At 41.7% G+C, this 22,890-nt stretch overlaps 1 pseudogene; it reads right to left on the bottom strand.

Moving 5' to 3' along the window:
* Positions 1–22,014: 22,014 nt before the first annotated feature.
* Positions 22,015–22,857, bottom strand: LOC136480688 (bisdemethoxycurcumin synthase-like; annotated as a pseudogene).
* Positions 22,858–22,890: the final 33 nt, after the last annotated feature.

Genomic DNA, 22,890 nt, shown 5'->3' with positions numbered 1-22,890 from the left:
CCGGGCAAAATCATTGAAACATGAATAGCCTGTAACATCCCAGATGTTTAGCACTTAGTAAAACTTTAATCATGGTCATTATCATGCATAATCATCAAGTATCATGGCATATAAGGCATCTCATGATTCAAATGTTGGAAAGTTCATTATTTGGGGAATTTTCAAATCAATTTTCTTAAATAAAAGTTGGCAAATTTGATTCTATGAATTGGTACAAAACTTGTATTTTGAATGGTGAAGTTGGTTGGATAGTTTCGAATAGGATTAATTACTAGATAATTCCTCAAAATAGCTAAACAACTAATTTGAATTCTCAATTTAAATGAATGAACAGTGCACATTTGTTTGAGTTTCAATCCATATTTCCAACTGTTTTGAATTTCAATTTGATCCTTAAACCAAAAGTTGAAGATCTTTTTATGTTCAACAACTTGCTTAAAGGAGCTCACCACTTTACTTAACAAATTTAATAGAAATTTGAAAGGGGGAAGCTTCTCCCCTGTCTGCTACAGTAGCCCGGCAACACCAGAGTGCCACCTAGCCGTTGCATGCTCAAAGTCGCCGCCGCCAAGCAGTTTCTAGACCTCGGCACGTCCTTGAGCGCGTTGCCGTGACCTCACACAGTCGCTGGCACGCCTCAACTGCCCGCCCTGCCCGTAGAAAGGCCTCAGCGACGCTGCCGTCCCTTTTCTTCTCTCTGTTAGCCGTCGCCGTCGCCCACTCTTGCAGACAAAATTCGCTGCCTCTGCTCAATCCCAGCTCGATTGCATGCTCTGAACAGCTCCTCCATCACCTTGCGAAGCCCCTGACTAGCTCTGTCCGCTTGAGTTCACCGGAGTCTGCCGAACGCCGTCGTCTCCTTCACTGCCGAGCTGCCTTGGCTGGTGCCGAGCTCGGACCGAGCCGTATTTGGTTCAGCTAGTACCACCAATCGACGCGCCGTGAGATGGGGAACATGATGGTGGCCCTTCGCAGCCGTGGCCGGCAACCTCACCGGCGGCGAGATATCGACGGTCAAACCCGCAGTCATCGCTGTTGAGCGCGGGTGCACTATGCCGACATGGGTGACCACATGTTAGTGACACTGGCTGAGAGAGAGAGAGTACACAGTGTTGATTCAGTTTTATTCTTTTTCCAGAAATGATTAAATGATATTAGAACTTGTTCAAGTCATAATTAAATAATGGGATGAGATTAAATCATGAAAATTTTTGTGTAGCCTCCTCATCATATGCTCTATCTAGGAAAATATTAGTTGATCATTTTAAGTACTTTTGCTATGCTTAAAACTTACAAGTTTTAATGGAAAAATGCTATGTAATTGATTTTTGTAGGACAAATTAAAGATTATTTATTCGTGAACTTTTTGTGTAAATGTTATGTGGTAATACCTGTCTTCACAAAAGTTACATTAATTTAAAATTTAAAAATTTTCATAATTAATTCAAGTGTGTTTAACATGCGTTTAAAAGTATTAAATAAACACCAAATGATGTAGAAATGATTAAAGGATTTTGGTGAATTCTAACTAATCAATGAGGTCAATTGAACTACAAAAATCTATTGTTCAATTTGAAGATCAATATAACTTTCTTATATCAAGTAGTGAACATGTATTATGTAATAAAAGGAAAAATGTTATTTCATGTAACTCTTTTTGAAAAGTGAAGGACAGTTGTATGCAAGTTGCTTTGAATTTGTTTGATTTCATCTATGCACTTGCATGTATTATCATGCATCATGTTATGATCATAATGGTTGAGCATGCAATCTTTTATCACGTGTAGTGAATCCGAGTGAGGAGGTTGTTGCTACTGGCTGATCCCGTTTCAGAGGAGTATCCACCTGTTGAGGTTGGTTTTGATATATGTGGTTCTTCTGAGGAGCCTGACATTTCAGTTAACCAAGGCAAGCCCCGGAGCATATAAACTCATCTTGTATTTACAATTACTTTTATCACTTGAGTCTTATAACTTGTGCATTAAGTAAATAGGATGTGGTTGAAACCAAATTGCTGCATTACTTACCTTGATGTTTCAAATGCCTATGCTTAATATCATTTAAAGATTCTTGATTAGTTAATGCTTAGCCATGCTTAAACACTAGATGTCGAATGATGAGTTCATCATTCAAACCTTACTCTTTCTCGGATATAAAGGAATGGATACATGTGAGACATGATTAATTTGAAACCGAACGGGACTTGGGTATGTTTCTGGTGGTTAAGCAGTCAGGGTTTTCCTAGTCGTGCTTGTCCCGTCTGTGTTGATTAAGGACCGTTCATTGTAGGCTTGTATGTGTTCGAGACTTTGCAGTACTAGCCACATACTGCGGTAAGCTCGATACCTAGGCTATTCCATATGAGAGAGGATAACGCACACTGGGAGTGGCGAGATGGTGAGAGTAGCGTGTACCCACCCTGCAAAACCGTGTGGGACGGCGTAGGGTGGTGGAGTACTGTGCTCTCGGGTGTGGCAAACCCATTCATGTTTTGGAGGATCCTAGGGAAGGGTTGATATATGTAGGTCTGGGACCTGCATATGTTCGTGTGGTTGGGAATCCCCATCTGGGTTTAATCGATTTGAATCGTCATTGCTCCTCGATTATGGAGACTCGATCCTCTGTCCTACATCGTAGTTTAATAAATGAAAACATGATTACTTAGTGGAAATGACATGAGATGATAAATGAATGGCTGATTTATTTTGGTACATATGGGGTACTATCAATCATATATGTCAAGTTAAAATATTAAAGTAAGGATCCACAAGTAGTAAGCTTTTATGCAAAAGCAAACTTTGATTCTTGCTAAACCCTTTTTGTAACCCTTAAGGGCTGCATACCTTTGGAGTCTTTTCTTTATGTCAGTTAAGTCTTGTTGAGTACCCTCAAGTACTCAAGGTTTGTTAACCATGTTGCAAGTGAACAGCAAGAGCCAGTAATAGAGTTTTACCCTTGTTGTATGCATGTCCGGGAGGACCATGGCCAGCAGTAGTTGTACTCTCATCCTTGGGCAGGATGTTACTTTTATGTTGTTAATGATCATGTTAATATTGCTATCCTACTTTGTATAGAAATACAGAACTCATGGTTTGTATAATTACAACTTATGGTTTGTAACAACTAAACAAATGGTTTGTGACTTGTGAACTTTAATACTTCCGCTATATATAACTCTAATGTAAATATTGTATCAACTGTTGTAATACTGCAAGGTCTTCTGTAATGATCCTGATCGGATGTGAAAAGTGACCCGTGATAGACTACTGTAATTATCTGATTCCCATACATAGCAGTCAGTGGTCTTTAAGATAATGATAGGTATATGTGGGTCAGTTTAAATTGGCGGTCTGTTACAGTTGGTACCCGAGCATTATTACAGAGATTATTGCTAGTATTACTATTTAAAAGAACATAACAAATTAGTTTCAACCTATTATGAACAAAACAATGCTTCTAGCTTACTTTATGTTTAGAAGCTATGTAAGAGTGGGATAGCATGTAATATATTGCCCTATGTCTAAAATTGGAATGCTGGCAGTCCATGTTAAGTTATTTGTATGATTAAAAGTTATGTAAATGATGGCACTTATGTAAACTAACTCAATAAAAGTTAAGTATGGGAAGGGTTTACATTCTGCATTAATTACAGTCAAAACTTAAGATTCTGTAATGACGCACCTACGTTCAGGTAAGCAGGTAAGTTGACCATCAGTTACCTCATGGTCAAATGGTGTTGGTAACCCTCCCTTCGGAGAGGTGATGCCAAACCTTTCTTTCGGAGGGGTGAATCCGAACGCTTTCCTCAAGAAGTGGCCTACTTGAGGGCAGCCTATATGGCAACATACAGGGTGTAAGTTTCTACCATGCGATGTGGTCATGGTCGCACAGCCGGGGTGCATTTACTCGTGCATGTCCCATAAAGCGAAGGTACGGGAAGTGAATAGTGCTAGCCACGTATGCAGCGCTGTCCATGCAGCGTTAATCGCATGGGTGCCACTTCTATATTCAAGTGGTAATGGATGTTGGGGTGGGCTATGATGCAAACAATTTCTGCAGGTACACTAACTTGCGAGTAAGAGAGTGTTGAGCGACCTTATATTAGTAAGAGTGATCCGTATGTGTGTGCCATCATATATGTCTTATCGTTTTACTTTTGGTGAGGTCGTTTTAAATAACGTAAGAATCGTTCATGCATCATGTCATAAATGATACACTGCACACCTTCACAGTTGCAGTATGTTTATGTTGAGTATACCATCAATCCTGTTCATGCTACCTTTCTTTACCTGGCTATGCTATCCTTATCTTTGTAAGAATCTGTGGCTAATTATCAGTTTAATTTGGATCCTACAGAATGAGGACCCGTTCTCTCAACACAGATTTTGCTGCTGGCACTTCACAGGAGGGTGCCAACATGCCAAATCCACCACCTTCAGCAGCCGCACCAACCTTGGCGGATGCTATTGCTCACTTGGTCAATGCGACTGCTGACAACACTCGCATCCTTCAGACTATGGCTCAGAACATGGCACCTGGTCAGCAGGGTCGCCGTGGTCCTGAGGCCAATAGCACTTATGCTGATTTCTTGAAGACTCAGCCACCTATCTTCATCAAGGCACATGAACCACTTGAGGCTGATGACTGGGTCTGAACTATACAGTAGAAGTTTGGACTTATCCGTTGCAGTGAGTATCAGAAGACTCTGTTTGCTGCACAGCAACTATAGGGTCCTACTGGTGCCTGGTGGGCAAGTCACCTTGCTATGCAGCCAGAGGGACATCAGGTTCCTTGGGCAGAGTTCCGTGATGCATTTCGGGCACATCATATTCCCGATGGCGTTATGGAAATGAAACTTGAGGAATTTCTAAAGCTGCAGTAGGGAGGTAGGAGTGTAATGGGGTATGTGGGGAAATTCAATCAGTTATCTCAATATGCCCCTGAACATGTCAACACTGATGCTAAAAGGAAGCGTTGTTTCATGCATGGACTTAATAGCAAGCTACAAACAATGTTGACAACATGTACCACTGTTACTTTCAATGAGCTAGTGAGTATTGCTATTACTACTGAAGAGAAATATCGCCAGCATAAGGAGGTAAAGAAGAGGAAGAATGTATCACCTGTAACCTCTGGTAGCTCTAGTCAGCGTCAAAGGTTTGTTTTTTGTCCTTCTTACCGTCCACCACAGGAGCAAAGCCTACAACAGACAGTTGTTAGACCTGCTGCATACCCTTTCTATCCACGCCAGTCGAATGCCACTGGTGTTCGTCCCAGTGTAACACAGCAAAATACTTCATATAATCCTAACCCATGTTACAACTGTGGTAAGATTGGGCACTATGCTCAGGATTGTTGCCAGCCCAAGCAAGCCAGTACTCCAAGGCCACCTATGAGCCAGCAGCAGAACAGTCAGCAGATTGTTCAAAAGAAGGGGTCTGTTCAAAAGATGAGGCAAGTTCACTATGTTCAGGTGGAATCTATTCTAGAGGGTGAACCTATCATGATGGGTATGTTTTCTATTGCAAAGCATCCTGCAGTTGTTCTATTTGATTCTGGAGCATCTCATACATTCATCAATAGAACCTTTGTTATGAAACATCAAATGCCAATGGAGTCTGTGGAGCATAGTTTTTGCATACAGTCTCCTGGGGGACGCATATATACCAATGAAATGGTAGATCATGTACCTTTAGATCTTGTTGATCACACTTTTTCCACCAGTCTTCTTGTCCTTAAGAGTCAGAGTGTAGATGTGATCTTAGGCATGAACTGGATGTGCTAACATGGTGCTGTCATTGATACTCTGCACCGAACCATACAGTTCAACTCACCTCATAGTAGTTCTAAATTGTTAATCCAGTTACCAACTCCAAAGAGGGCGGTTGAGAGGGTGTGTGCAGCATTTGTTCAGGAAGTGCAAGATATTCCTATAGTGAGAGAGTTTCCAGATGTGTTTCCAGCAGATTTTCCTGGTTTGCCTCCTAAGAGAGATGTGGAGTTTGTGATTGAGCTCAAACCTGGCACTGCTCCCATATCTAGAAGAGCTTATAGAATGCCTCCAAAGGAGTTAGTAGAACTTAAAACTCAGTTGTAAGAACTGATTGATAAGGGTTTCATCAGACCTAGTTCCTCTCCATGGGGATGTCCTGCTATCTTTGTGAAGAAAAAGGACAAGACCCTAAGGCTATGTGTTGATTACCGCCCACTGAATGAGGTGACTATCAAAAACAAGTATCCTCTTCCTCGCATTGATCTACTTTTTGATCAACTTGCGGGAGCTAAGGTATTCTCAAAGATTGATCTTAGATCTGGGTACCATCAGATAAAATCCGACCTGAGGATATTCCTAAGACTGCTTTCACAACTCGATATGGTCTTTTATGAATATCTTGTCATGTCCTTTGGTTTGACTAATGCTCCAGCTCACTTCATGTATCTAATGAACTCAGTGTTCATGCCAGGGCTTGATAAGTTTGTTGTTGTTTTCATTGATGACATTCTTATCTATTCCAAAACCAAAGAAGAGCATGCAGAACATCTACGTGTTGTTCTGGGTCGCTTGAGGGAACATCAGCTTTATGCTAAGTTCAGTAAGTGTGAATTCTGGTTGGAGGAAATACAATTCCTCGATCATGTTTTGTCTGCCGGGGGTGTTGCTGTTTATCCTGGCAAAGTCAGAGATATTCTTAATTAGAAACCACCTACCACTATTCATCAAGTTCGCAGTTTTCTTGGGATGGTGGGATATTACCGTCGTTTCATTCCTGACTTCTCAAAGATATCCAGGCCTATCACTGAGCTATTAAAGAATCATGTTAAGTTTGTTTGGTCACTTGAATGTGAGACAGCTTTTCAATCTTTGAAGAAGCTTATGACCACAGCTCCTGTTCTAGCTCAGCCAAACATTGAGAAGCCATTTGATGTTTACTGTGATGCCTCTGGTATTGGTATTGGGTGTGTACTGATGCAAGAAGGCCAAGTTATTGCCTATGCTTCCAGGCAACTTAAGCGTCATGAAGAACATTATCCTACACATTATTTGGAGTTAGCTACTGTTGTTCACTCACTAAAAATCTGGCGCCACTATTTGTTGGGCAATAATTGTCATATTTATTCTAATCACAAGAGTTTGAAGTACATCTTTACTCAATCAGAATTGAATATGCGTCAAAGAAGATGGTTGGAGTTGATCAAAGATTATGATCTGGAAGTTCACTATTATCCTAGCAAAGCAAATGTTGTTGCCAATGCACTCAGTCGTAAGTCTCATTGCAATTGTCTTCTGGCAAGGTCATTGGACCATACTTTGTGTCAAGAGATGGAGCAGCTGAATATGGAGATCATTCAGCATGGGACTCTAACTAATATTACCCTTGATTCCACCATTCTAGATTAAATTGTATCTGCTCAAACTGGAAACAAAGGGGTAGCTCATATCAAAGAAAGAGTTATGAATGGAAAGGCCCAGTGTTTTCAGATTGATGATAAAGGTGTTCTTTGGTTCAAGAACCGTTTAGTGGTTCCCAAAGTTCCAGAATTGCGCCAACAGATACTTGATGAAGCTCACCTGTCCAGGTATTCTATTCATCCAGGGAGTAATAAAATGTATCAAGATTTGAAACAAAGGTTCTGGTGGACAAAGATGAAGATAGAGATTGCCCGGTATGTAGCTAAGTGTGATAATTGTCAACGGGTAAAAGCTGTTCATTTGAAGTCTGCTGGTTTACTACAGCCTTTGGCTATTCCTTCTTGGAAATGGGAAGACATCAGTATGGATTTTATTGTTGGTCTACCCACAACATCCAAAGGTTTTGATTCTATTTGGGTCATTGTTGATCGCCTCACAAAGCAAGCTCACTTTTTGCCGGTGAAAAAGAGGTACCCAGCTCTGGGTTACGCCAAGCTACATATTGATCCCAATAGTTCCGCACTTAGATTCGACGTAATTAAAATTAATCAACGTAGGATGGCACGACCAATACAGGTACGTACCAGCTGCCTAACTTGTTTAATAACCACATTCCATTCCCCATTCCACTAAGGCACTAACATGTACTACTTCTCCATTACTATATTATTATTATAGTAACAATATGCCCAGAAAATCATAGCCCTTGTTTTTTAGAATTAGTAGGACAATTAAATTTCGTCCAGGGAATCCTAGCTTCCTTGTTTAATTTCATCTGCCTGTGCTACTGTACATATGAAGTAATTATTATCACTTTTCTAAGAAAATAGATTAATTGTTACTGTTGTCACGTACGGACTATATGTTTGAGTACGCAAGAACATTAATTTTTAACATGATGTTGGTTTTAAAAGTGTTGTGCTATGGCTAGTGACAAATAAATCACGTATACCATCAACATGTTTTTGCTGTTAAAAATGGATTTACTCATGTTGAAAAGATCATTACGGATAACGTTAGTCGTTCCACATTTAAAAAATTAATTTTAAAGGTATATCACTCTTGATCTTTATTTGTGAAGTTACAAGAAAAGAACATGTTAGTAAAGCAAGATACTTTATATCTCATCCACATGTCACATTATTGCATCAAATACCAAAGTTAGATCATGCGTGCATGTATATTAGATCTATCAAATAAGTAGACGTTTTCTCTATTTATTCAGTGTTTCTTCTATTACCTCTTATAAGAACAGGTAATATGTAATAATTTACAATTAGATCAACGGTTCACACAAACTTCGAAGTACCATAGTCTGTTGTTGATTGTTTTAGCGGACTTCATCCATCATTTCCATTGACCTTCATGAATCATCAATGCTAGACTGATAATGCTAATCAAAATTATTTTTCCTTACGATTTTTATTTCAGTCTTCGGAGACCCAGCCTTTTGCCTCTTGATCCTCCATGGGAGGAGTTTGCGGCTTAAGTTGGTGGATCTCAGGACGTTGGGAGCATTTTGGTACCGCTGTCTGTCCCCTATATTGCCGCAAGCATGGAGCTGGTGTCAGTCTACTACACGATCACATATCTCTGTGTGCTCTTGATGGACCTTTGCGTGCTTTAAACCTCTAATAATGTTGATCGACGACGATCATGTCTGTTGTTTAGTATATTTCATTTCTCTCTAGCACTTATTGTTGGCGTACCTTCAAGTATGTTTGGAACATAAATGATATGTGTGTTTATGTTAAATGAGGCTTAAATTTGGTTTTCGTGTGCCTCCGCATGCATGCATGCCTGCCCATCTTCAAGAGCTCCATCGGGGTCCAGTTTGCTTTGCGGAATTTCTCCAACTGGTGAAGCTAGGCACTTTCATTCACTTCGTTGCTACGATCTTGGCTACTGTATTATTGATGTATTTAAATTGTAGTGACGAACGTTGTCACGGCTGTCGTGTCATGGAATTTATTTTAATTTGGGCAGTTACAAGTGTTTTTTCACAATTATTCCATTTCTATGCCATATATGCACAAGTGTAGTTTCCCTCACGCGTTACTCCCTCACCACTTTACCCCAGAGTAACTTCTGACGAAAAGGAAGAAATAACTCCCTTGTATTCACTCTACCAAAGTTTGAATGTAGTTTTGAGGTCCTAGAGAAGGACCGCGATAAAGCGCCACTGGTCATGCGCTCCGGGAGCACGTGCGACCCCACTCCACCCTGCTACCGTTGTCTTCCTCCTCTCGCTTGCGCTTGTCCTCGCCCCACCACCACCCCTCAACCCTGGCCTCCCCTAACCTCCAGCGCGATGGCTCCGCCAACGCCGTCCTCGCCTTGGCCCCCGCCCCGGCCCCCACTCCCGCCGCCTCGCTGCGCCACCCACCTGGCCCGCCCCTTGAACCCACTGTATGATGGAATTTTGGCATGTTGTAATATTATTACATAGCCTATTTATCATGAGTCGAATGAGGCCTATAAAATAATTTGACAATTACTTGATGCCTACAAAATATGGGCTATATAAACATTTGGGCCTTAAAGATGAACGAGTTGCCTAATAACCATCAATTAGCACAATGGCTAATTAACAATATTGGGCTCATGCATGGCCCATCCAAGTGTTCTCTCTCACATGTGGCTTGCTGAGACATCTAGGTAGGGATGAAAACGGTACGGAAATATCCCGTACCGAACCGCATCATTCTCTATATTTGATCCGATCGAATTCGTATTTTTGGACAAATTTGAATTCGGTTCAAAATTTAGAACATCAAATTCGAAATCGGAACAAAAACGCTTTAGCCGTTTTCCGACCGTTTTCTACTTTTCTACTTGTAATTTAAAATATCCCGAATTCAAAATTCGATTTAAACCAAATTTGCACCCCTAAATGTCCAGCCTTAGAAAAATTGTATCTTTTTCATACGTTCTCGGATGAAGATGATTTTAATATGAAAATTGTAGCTCTCGACGAGATCTACAACTTTCTAGATTTTAGTTTCTTCATTTGAGGTCTTTAAGATGTTAAAAAAAATAAACAAAGCTTCGACAGTATATTAATCACGTACACGCGCTTGTTAGTTTAGCTGAAATTGCACCAACTGAAATAGTTGGAGGGCATAAACTGAACCATATGTTAGTTTAGCTGGTTATTTAGGACATAGGCCAAACTTGGAGGATGTAATTTGAACTTTTTCCTCTAAAAATTAATAAAATATGAATTTTAAAATTGTTAATCTTAAAACACAATCTCCGAGCCCCAAGTGGTTTCAAATGAAAAAGTAGTCAGCTACAAAGTTGTAGATATTTACAGGTACTTAAACTTTCATACAAAGCATTTTTCCACTCAAGATTATTTATAAAAATTTAAAAATTAATTAAAAAAAATTATTTGTAGTCTCGCTAGGTTAAGAAAACTACCGGTGTAAATGCATCTTTACTAGCGGGTTTTCTTAAGTCTATCACTAGTATAAATCATATATTTACACTGTCGGTTCTATTAAGGATGACACTAGTACAAATTAGATTGACACTGGTGGTAGGTTAAGTGAACCGACGGTGTAAATATATCTGGTGATCGCCTGCGCTGTAAATTAAAAAACCCCGAGGATAACAAGCTGATGTCGTAGCACGTTTTTCATTAAGCAAAAGTAGAGTGTTACAAGTCGCACATGACTCGCAAGTAATCGAAGGATTACCAGTGCAGTCCGAAAGGTACACACAAGCAGCAAGAGAAAATGGGAGGGAGGACCCTTAGCCTCGAGACCATAATAGACTAAGCCTATGACATAATCACAACAACACAATGGTAGCCTATAGTGCAGTGTAACCGTGATGGCAACGAGGCGAGCTTCCAACAACAGTGGTGGCAAAGTATCCGCCAGAAAAAGTACCAAACGGCTCGGCGGCCAAGCATCCGCCAAGGAAACCGATATGACAACAGTGGCAAAGCATCCGATAGAGAGGAACCATGGTGGCCAAGTATCCGCCCGAAAAGAGAAGCGCAATTGTAGCGGCAAAGCATCCGCTAGAGAGCAACCACAGTGGCCTAGTATCTGCCGGAAAAGAGACACAATTGTAGTGGCGAAGCATCCACTAGAGAGGAACCACGGCGGCCAAGTATCCACCGGAAAAAAAGATGTGCAATTGTAGAGGCAAAGATCCGCACAGCGATATCCAGCAACAACGGCGGCAAAAGTACCGTCGGAGAAGTGTCAAGGAAGTGGCAAAGCATCAACCAAAGAAGCGACCACACTGTAAGGCAAACACAAGCGTTGAAGGATATGAAGCGCGTTCAGGCTCAACCCAAGAAATTCCACCGCCAACTGGATGACACGGCAATGACAACCACACGCAGCACTTGAGGAGGCAACGCCTCCAAGGATCTTGAGAGGCAACACCTCCAAGGATGGTTGCGACACAGGCAGCACATCCGCTGCCTGTTTAGCAGGGACCAGATTTTCACCCCGAAGATCTGCACTAGGAGGAAAGGAAGGTGCAACAACAGATGCCTCCAAGGAGGGAAACAGCGCCCAAAGGATGTCATCATCGTCGGCTAGACAGCAAGGCTTTCGCCAAGCACCTACTACCTGGACGCAAGCAACGAGGAACAACCAAGGGTCCGCGCAACCTAGAACCGGCCGATGCCAGTGCTGCCGTGGGACGAAGCAGAGGGTAGCAGGCGACAACGGGTGGGCACAGCTTGCCAGCCCCGCAGCCCACAGCAGCCAGCGGTGGGGTATGGTTTCGGTGGGCAGCTGGTCGCCCCCGAGTTGCCTCACGGAGGAGACGACGCGGGGGTGGGGTGACTTTCCGTTTTCTTCTCGTGTGCGGCCCTGTAACTGCAGTCGGTGGCGGGATGGCAAGGTATTATTGGTTAATTGTAGAGCTTTTGTTTTGATGGATCGGTCCGGAATCATCAGATCCTCAGATGGACCATCATGAATGGCGTTTGGTTTGAAATCATAAGCCAGTGCCGTCCGTCCGTCCGTCCGTCACCAAGTCGATCTGTTTCATGACTCCTCGAAGCCAATTTCCGGGATCGACTCATCCCTCAGAATAGTAAGGGCGACCGATGCTGCATGCATGCTGAGCGAGTCCATACCCGATGAAGTTAATCATCGAACCAAGCACACTGTGACTGGGGCACATGTGCTGTTGTTGCGTGGTGTCTGTAGCTTGCTCTATTATTCTAGGTGAACTCTGTTTCTGTGTAGCCTCGAGGCTCTGTTTCTGTCTTTCTCTTCTCCTTATATCTTGAAGTGGTTACTTACATCTTACATTCGATTCATACACACCATCGTTTCCTATAATCTGCCACCTATATGTATATATGCGAGATGGGGACACAATAATTCGTTTCAGTTTCACCTGTTTCTAGCGAGAAAACTGTTTTGACGCCTCGGTTAGCTTGAGCAACGGTCCAGCTAATTTCAGAAACTGAAAGGCTAAGATCAGAAAGGTGCATGACTCTAGGCTCTTTTCCCGTTAATGCTATATGTAAATACAAAAAAAAATGGCTGGCAGATGTAACACGAGCATCTCTGGCTTATATATGCAGGAGGTGCAGTAGGCAGCACATCGTGGAGTTCCGTAGCGTTGCAACATGCTAGTAAGTGGTAACTAGCAGGATGGACTCTTCATCTAGGCATCCTCCATCTATCTTCTCTTTAACAGTTGCCTCAGCATTCTTCTCGATCGTGCGACTGGGCCATAAGGAAAGCCCAGAAGAGGGCTAGAGGCATTGTTGGTCCGAAGAAAAAACACAACGACTAAACATTGTCCCAAGATCTAACAGGAAAATCATATGCGCGTGCGTCCCTACGAGATGCTGCTTGTGACCAGACTAATTGGGCTCGGTGATGGCTCGGGCCAAACCAACCTTGACATGGACAAGTCCAGATCGGTTTTAATTGTGCAGGATGTACGAGTTGATTGGGTTTGAAGCGGCCCATGTATACCACTTTACAAAATATTTTCAAAATACTAGATATCCCGTGCGTTGCACCGGGTTTACGTTTTTTGCGCACACCTACGTTGACGCGTGTGGCTTGCGGCTCAGATGCAAATATTATGAAATCTACATATCTAATTATATAGAAAATATAAAGCCTGTTTTATGATTTTTATCACCTATATTATACAGATTTAGTTTATAAAACCTATTAAAATTGGTTTTACCTTTTTAAATACTTGTGTGATGTATTGTTATATAATTTTTAAGGTTGAGCTGATTTGACAAAATGAATTTAGTTCTCGATCATATGGAAGCAGCAGTAGACACGCAAGAGTGTTGCTGCTAGTGTCCTTGTACTGCAAGCTACTCCCGCTTTATCTGTATCTGTTGCAGACAAAGATGCCGGAAGGACACGTCTGTCTGTCGACTGAATTGTCGCTACGAGTTGCTGCTTGTGACCAAACCAACCTAGACATGGACAAGTCTAGATCGGTTTTAATTGTGCTGGATCTACGAGTTGATTGGGTTTGAACCGACCCATGTAAACCATTTTACAAAATATTTTCTAAATATATACAAAGCCACTGTAACCACTTATTGTAGCATATAAAGTTCATATATGATTACAAAGATTGTTGGGCATCGATAACAAAGTTTGTATTTTTAAATACATGCACGTCTTAAGATCGCAACAGAGGGAGTAGAAGATATTTATGTACTAATAAGCTATTATTTCAGGTTCTAGCTCTCCATCGTGCATGTTGTATGCAGGGTATGTAAAGTGGTAAATGGTGTTAGCATATATATGGTCATCATCAGATCAACAACGTAACATAACAGTGGTTTAAAGGAGATTAGTGGAACAATAAAAAAAACAGGTCCCTGTGTAAGCAACGCCGGATCATGCTCCCTGCTTGTCAACGCTCGTCGGTCTCTTCGCTAGCTACATGGAGATGGAGTAGATGCCGGCAGAGAGCAGCAGCAGCCGCAGAGGGCAGTGGAAGGACAACAAGTGGTAATGGAGCACATGGAGGCTGTCGTAAGAATGTACGATGGTAAGCAAGACGTCTCCACCCTGTGAGTAAAAGTATACCTTTAGTCCCGGTTGGTGGCTCCAACCGGGACTAAAGGTCTCTGCCACCTGTGTCTGGCGCAGTAGCCGTTGGGCAGGGACCTTTAGTCCCGGTTGGAGCCACCAACCGGGACTAAAGGTATTTCTAGTCCCGGGGGCAAAAAATTCCGGGACTAGAGCCCATTTTGGCCGAGGATCAAAGGTCTGTTCTCTACTAATTTTAAAATAAACAACATTAGAGATACAATATCGTACAAAATACAATGATGGAAAATTCATGATATATTTTTCTAACACGAACTATGATGTCCTCGTCACTTCACAAAATTTAAAACTAAAACACAATATGTATACTAAGAAGCAAAAAAGAAAAATTCTTTTAAGGAGTAAATTGCACCAACTGAAATAGTTGGAGGGCATAAACTGAACCATATGTTAGTTTAGCTGGTTATTTAGGACATAGGCCAAACATGGAGGATGTAATTTGAACTTTTTCCTCTAACTATTAATAAAATATGAATTTTAAAATTGTTAATCTTAAAACACAATCTCCGAGCCCCAAGTGATTTCAAATGAAAAAGTAGTCGGCTACAAAGTTGTAGATATTTGCAGGTACTAAAACTTTCATACAAAGCATTTCCACCCGAGATTATTTATAAAAATTTAAAAATTAATTTAAAAAATTATTTGTAGTCTCGCTAGGTTAAGAAAACTACCGGTGTAAATGCATCTTTACTGGCGGTTTTCTTAAGTCTAGCACTAGTATAAATGATGTATTTACACTGTCGGTTCTCTTAAGGATGACGCTAGTACAAATTAGATTGACACTGGTGGTAGGTTAAGTTAACCGACGGTGTAAATATATCTGGTGATCGCCTACGTTGTAAATTAAAAAACCCCGAGGATAACAAGTTGATGTCCTAGCACATTTTTCATTAAGCAAAAGTAGAGTGTTACAAGTCGCACACAGCTCGCAAGTAATCGAAGGATTACCAGTGCAGTTAGAAAGGTACACACAAGCGGCAAGAGAAAATGGGAAGGAGGACTCTTAGCCTCGAGACCATAATAGACTAAGCCTATGACATAATCACAAAAACACAATGGTAGCCTATAGTGCAGTGAAACCGTGATGGCAACGAGGCGAGCTTCCAACAATAGTGGCAGCAAAGTATCCACCAGGAAAAGTACCAAATGGCTCGGCGGCGAAGCATCCGCCAAGGAAACCGAAATGACAACAGTGGCAAAGCATCCGATAGAGAGGAACCACGGTGGCCAAGTATTCGCCCGAAAAGAGAAGCGCAATTGTAGCAGCAAAGCATCCACTAGAGAGCAACCACAGTGGCCAAGTATCTGCCGGAAAAGAGACACAATTGTAGCGGCGAATCATCCGCTAGAGAGGAACCACGGCGGCCAAGTATCCACCGGAAAAAAGATGTGCACTTGTAGCGGCAAAGATCCGCACAGCGATATCCAGCAACAACGGCGGCAAAAGTACCGTCGGAGAAGTGTCAAGGAAGTGGCAAAGCATCAACAAGAGAAGCGACCACACTGTAAGGCAAACACAAGCGTTGAAGGATATGAAGCGCGTTCAGGCTCAACCCAAGAAATTCCACCGCCAACTGGATGACACGGCAACGACAACCACACACAGCACTTGAGGAGGCAACGCCTCCAATGATGGTTGCGACGCAGGCAGCGCCTCCGCTGCCTATTTAGCAGGGACCAGATTTTCACCCTGAAGATCTGCACTAGGAGGAAAGGAAGGTGCAACAACAGATGCCTCCAAGGAGGGAAACAGCGCCCAAAGGACGTCATCATCGTCGGCTAGACAGCAAGGCTTTCGCCAAGCACCTACTACCTGGACGCAAGCAACGAGGAACCACCCAGGGTCCGTGCAACCTAGAACTGGCCGATGCCAGCGCTGCCGTGGGACAAAGCAGAGGGTAGCAGGCAACAACGGGTAGGCACAGCTTGCCAGCCCCGCAGCCGCACAGCACCGGGCCACCCTAGCCCACAGCAGCCAGCGGTGGGGTATGGTTTCGGTGGGCAGCCGGTTGCCCCCGAGTTGCCTCACGGAGGAGACGACGCGGAGGAGGGGTGACTTTCCGTTTTCTTCTCGTGTGCGGCCGTGTAAGTGCAGTCGGTGGCGGGATGGCACGGTGTTATTGGTTAATTGTAGAGTTTTTGTTTTGATGGATCGGTCCAGAATCATCAGATGCTCAGATGGAACCCCATGAATGGCGTTTGGTTTGAAATCATAAGCCAGTGCCGTCCGTCCATCCGTCACCAAGTCGATCTGTTTCATGACTCCTCCAAGCCAATTTCCGGGATCGACTCATCCCTCAGAATAGTAAGGGCGACCGATGCTGCATGCATGCTGAGCGAGTCCATACTGGATGAAGTTAATCATCGAACCAAGCACATGGGCTGTTGTTGCGTGGTGTCTGTAGCTTGCTCTATTATTCTAGGTGAACTCTGTTTCTGTGTAGCCTCGAGGCTCTGTTTCTGTCTTTCTCTTCTCCTTATATCTTGAAGTGGTTACTTACATCTTACATTCGATTCATACACACCATCGTTTCCTATAATCTGCCACCTATATGTATATATGCGAGATGGGGATACAATAATTCGTTTCAGTTTCACCTGTTTCTAGCGAGAAAACTGTTTTGACGCCTCGGTTAGCTTGAGCAAACGGTCCAGCTAATTTCAGAAACTGAAAGGCTAAGATCAGAAAGGTGCATGACTCTAGGCTCTTTTCCCGTTAATGCTATATGTAAATACAAAAAAAAATGGCTGGCAGATGTAACACGAGCATCTCTGGCTTATATATGCAGGAGGTGCAGTAGGCAGCACATCGTGGAGTTCCGTAGCGTTGCAACATGCTAGTAAGTGGTAACTAGCAGGATGGACTCTTCATCTAGGCATCCTCCATCTATCTTCTCTTTAACAGTTGCCTCAGCATTCTTCTCGATCGTGCGACTGGGCCATAAGGAAAGCCCAGAAGAGGGCTAGAGGCATTGTTGGTCCGAAGAAAAAACACAACGACTAAACATTGTCCCAAGATCTAACAGGAAAATCATATGCGCGTGCGTCCCTACGAGATGCTGCTTGTGACCAGACTAATTGGGCTCGGTGATGGGCTCGGGCCAAACCAACCTTGACATGGACAAGTCCAGATCGGTTTTAATTGTGCAGGATGTACGAGTTGATTGGGTTTGAAGCGGCCCATGTATACCACTTTACAAAATATTTTCAAAATACTAGATATCCCGTGCGTTGCAACCGGGTTTACGTTTTTTGCGCACACCTACGTTGACGCGTGTGGCTTGCGGCTCAGATGCAAATATTATGAAATCTACATATCTAATTATATAGAAATATAAAGCCTGTTTTATGATTTTTATCACCTATATTATACAGATTTAGTTTATAAACCTATTAAAATTGGTTTTACCTTTTTAAATACTTGTGTGATGTATTGTTATATAATTTTTAAGGTTGAGCTGATTTGACAAAATGAATTTAGTTCTCGATCATATGGAAGCAGCAGTAGACACGCAAGAGTGTTGCTGCTAGTGTCCTTGTACTGCAAGCTACTCCCGCTTTATCTGTATCTGTTGCAGACAAAGATGCCGGAAGGACACGTCTGTCTGTCGACTGAATTGTCGCTACGAGTTGCTGCTTGTGACCAAACCAACCTAGACATGGACAAGTCTAGATCGGTTTTAATTGTGCTGGATCTACGAGTTGATTGGGTTTGAACCGACCCATGTAAACCAGTGTTCGCCTAAACGGATTTAAACGGCCAGTAAACGGTAAACGGTGGTAAACTATTTTATTTAGGGGGTAAACGGAAATTAAACGGTTGACCGTTTAAACGGTCAAAAAACGAAAAAAAATGGCCTAAACAGAACGGAGATAAACAGCATTGCCGTTTAGACGAACACGAGGTAAATCTAGTTCAGTTTTGTATGGATAAATTTGTATACTTAAGTTTATTATATTTATAAATGTGTATGCTTGATATGTTATATGCATAAATATCTATATTTATTTCTTTTCATATGCATAAATATATATACATACCAAAATAATTGATTTTTACTCGGATAAATATGTATAAATGCTAGAATACTTAATTTTTTACATGCACATATATAATTATATGTATTTTTTTTAAGTACAAAATCGTTTAGACTGTTTAACTTTGTTTAAACACCGTGTAAACAGCCTAAACAATAAACCAAGGGCGACCGTATAAAGACTATTTACCGTTTATGAAAACATTGGTTAGTACCAACTAAAGGCATATGTTCCATTATCATAAGTAAATGTGTAGTGGCATTTGAGAATCTCGGATGGAGAAGCAACCAAAATAAAAGTTATAGATCTCAAAAAGTTATGCAACTTTGTAGTTGATAATTTTTTTATTTGAAACCATTTATCTAACGAAAATTACGTTTGATTTCTCAAATTTAAAATTTGAATTTTTCAAATGACCTCGGATAGAGAAACACCTAAAACAAATGTTGTAGATCTCGACAAGCTGTGCAACTTTGGCCGTTGACAACTTTTAAAATTTAAAATCATTTATCCAACAAAATTACTATTGGAATATTCTGACTTTTGAAATTCAGATTCCTTCAAATGACCTCGCATGAATAATGACCAGAACCAAAGTTGTAGATCTTGAAGAGCTTTTCATTTGAAATCGTTTAGGGTCCCAAATACTAATTTTGAAATCAGATAAACATAAAATGGCTTGGACGAATATCTCATTGGACACACGCATCTCACAGGTGGAGTGGGTTAGGGGCCGAAGACCGCGAAGCAAGTGGTCAGGGGTTTTGAGCGCGTGGTGGTCGTGAAGCGCGCATTTTTCGCGTGAAAAATCGAGTGACTTGACACTTGCGATGCGCTATTGAGTGGTTGTCCAGCGGGGTTATCTCCCCTGGTATAAAATATTTTTCCCTATTTTTCAGTGGATTTTTATGATTTCCTAGAAACCACATCAGTGTCGTTTTTTTCTCTTCACAATGTTTTTCAATCTTCGACAGGTAATGGACAATCAAAGGAAGAAGATGACTGTTTGAAGATGCAATGCACTCTTATTTCTTAGAAGTCATTTTATGTTTGCCCTTTGGTAAAGCTATTGTTTTCCTTGATATATATATACTGTTTTGCTATAATACACCTGAGTACATCCTCTATATAGAATGCACCTAGGACGGCGGGCGCAGCAACTTGGAGCAACCAGCGCGCCCAAGCGAATACATGCATGAATGAAATTTTTTGTTGGTTCGAATCTTTGAAACAAATTTTTTCCTAAACCGTAACCCCGAGTGACAAACCGTTTGTTGCATCCGACTCAAAAAAATATTCTGAGCAAAACTAGATCCAATATGGATATATTTTTTATCCTTTAAACGAGTTACATGTCAATTTACTACCGATTGCAACTTGTCTACCACCTAGTTGCAACTAGTTATAACTCGGTGTATTATATGCATCTGGTCACTATAATCACTGCCAAGTTGCATCTGAGTTTGCAATCATATCTGAGTTAGCAACTGTGTTGCAATGAGTAGTAACTAGTTGCAATCAGTAGTAATTGGTTTTGCAATCGAGGTAGTAACTTGTGTAACAACCAAGTAGTAATTGTGTAGTAACGAGTTGCACCAGTACTAACTGGGGTTGCAAACTGGACAGGTGCCTCTACAACTAGGTTGTAAGTGAGTACTTGCTAGCTGCAATTGAGTACTAACTAGTTGCATTTCTATTCAGTAGGAGTTGCAATCATACCAGGTTACACCAGAGTAATAACTAGGTTGCAACTAATTAGTGAATAATTGCAACCAGAAGTAACAAGGTTACACTATTTTTATAATTAGTTTGCAACCAGTGCTAAATATGCTATAGCCAAGTTGCAATTGTGTTGTACAAGTTGCTTGCAACTCATAGTACAACATATTGCAATTACGTATTTTGAAAAAAAAAACTTCATCAAATACAGCCTTCATGGATCTCGTTTGTGAAGCATATTTTTTCAACAACCTACTTCAAAACAGAACTAAAATCAAGATATATGGTTTAGAAGATATCGCATTTTTTCGTTTGGAATCAACAAAAGAATTCCCTGCATGCATGCTTCCTAGTGGGTGGGGTTGAGCTGTAGAGGTGGCAATCACATAGTGGTTTGTCTCCATTTAGTTTTGCATGCAGGAGCTTGGACTTACCACTCACGCTCCGCGCGTCTCGCGCTCACGTGTCGGGTGCACTCGCTTCACAGAATGCACCTAGGTGCATTTAAGCCTCGTCATATTATATATATATATATATATATATATATATATTATAATATATAGGGAGAGGCTATTCAGTAGCCGGCTACAAAATAAGTTATTCTGTAGCCACCTACATTTACTATAATTTTATATACTAATTTACCATAATGTCAATACATATTTACGATAGTTTGGGTTACTATAACACATGAGGATATTTACCATAACATTATATTAAAACACTTAGTAAGAAGTTACTATAATCTCGTAAATTAACATAGTAATTATCATAACTCAAAGTGGCTACAGAATAAGTTATTCTGTAGCCAGCTACGGGATAGTAGGTTATATATATATATATATATATATATATATATATATATAATATATTATATATATATATATATCTAATATATATCTCTCTATATATATATATATCTATATCTTAAGACTATTCTGCAGCTGTTCATAGAATAGCTTATATATAGCCACTTTGATTTACGATAATATTTGTAACAATTTACGATAACATGAATATGCATTTACGATACTCGTATTACTACAGCTCACGGTGATATTTACCATAATGTTATAGTAAAAATCACTTAGTAAGGAGTTACTGTAGTCTCGTAAATTAGCATAGTAACTATCGTAACCTCAAAGTTGCCACAAAATAAGTTATTCTAGGGCCAGCTGCAGAACAGTGGGTGGTTATATATATATCTATATATAATATATTATATATTATATATATATATATAATATTATAAGAACTACTATCCTATAGCTGGCTGGCAGAATAACTTATTCTGTAGCCACTTTGAGTTACGATAATTACTATGTTAATTTACTAGATTTACAGTAGCTCCTTACTAAGTGGTTTACTATAATGTTATGGTAAATATTCCCATGTGTTATAGTAACCCAACTATCGTAAATATGTATTGACATTATGTAAATTAGTATATAAAATTATGGTACTAGAGGTGGCTACAGAATAAAGCTTATTTTGTAGGCCGGCTGCTGAATAGCCTCTCCCTATATATATATATATATATATATATATAATATATATTATATATATATATCTATATATATATATATATATATATACTTAAAAGAGATATGAGGCACTCTCTTGAGTGTCTTTTTTTTTTCAAGCCGAGAGAGAGAGAAAAGTGACACAAGTAGACAGCCATCGCCTCCATGCTCTTCTCTATGCACTGTTTCCATGAATTCCTTTCAAACCAATTTCCTGTGGCGGTTGCGTTCGAGCTAATACTTTTTGTTAAAATAAACCACTTGCAGCTCGGAGTACCATTGTCTCAACGGTGATCCCTGGACCAAGCCCTAGCATGACCCCAATGCCTCCTGCCAGTTGCAGCTCGTCATGCTGGCGCCGGAGCTCATCCAGCACGAAGATCACAGAGGCGCCCGCCAAGTTGCCGTACTCGCTCAACACGTGCCTGCTCGCCGCCAGCTTGCCTGGCGCCAGCGCCAGAGCCGCTTCAACGCTGTCAAGGATAGCTGGCCCACCGGGGTGCACCGCCCAGAAGAGGTCATTCCAGTTCGAGCTACCACCTGATCCGAGCGTGCCCATGACGGCGTCGACCAGGCACTGTTCTATATGCTGCCGCAGCAGTGCCGGCATTTTAGGGGATGGGCAGAACACGAGGCCGTCTTCGGTGAGTTTCCCCGCTGCGGCGTCCTCGCTGTTGGGCACCACAGTCTGGGAAGCGGACACCATCTCGAAGAGCGGGTGCTCAACGCCTGACATCTGGTGGCCATTGGCATGCCCACTGGTGCCGCTGCTGACAGAGCCAACGATGACGGCGGCCGCGCCGTCGCCGAACAAGGCTTTGCATGATGAGGGTCTCGGGATGGTCCTCAAGCGGCGCATGGAAGTTGATGAGCGTGTGATCGGCAGCAGCCACTAGCACGCGGGCCCCATAGTTGTTCTCAGCAATGTCCTTGGCGACACGGAGCGCGGCGGAGGCCGCAGAGCAGCCATTCATGTACATCATCGTACGCTGCACCGTTGGGCGGAGACCCAGGAGTGACGCAAGCCGTAGGTCAGCGCCCGGCATGTGCGCGCCTGAGCTAGTCGAGAAGACCAGGTGGGTGATGTCGGCAGCTGGGCGGCCCCACTCTGCAATGGCCCGCG

This window comes from Miscanthus floridulus, chromosome 9 (assembly GCF_019320115.1).
Source record: "Miscanthus floridulus cultivar M001 chromosome 9, ASM1932011v1, whole genome shotgun sequence".
Taxonomy (NCBI): Eukaryota; Viridiplantae; Streptophyta; class Magnoliopsida; order Poales; family Poaceae; genus Miscanthus; species Miscanthus floridulus.
The sequence above is the reverse complement of the archived record's forward strand: the minus strand, read 5'-3'. Positions and strand labels throughout refer to the sequence as shown.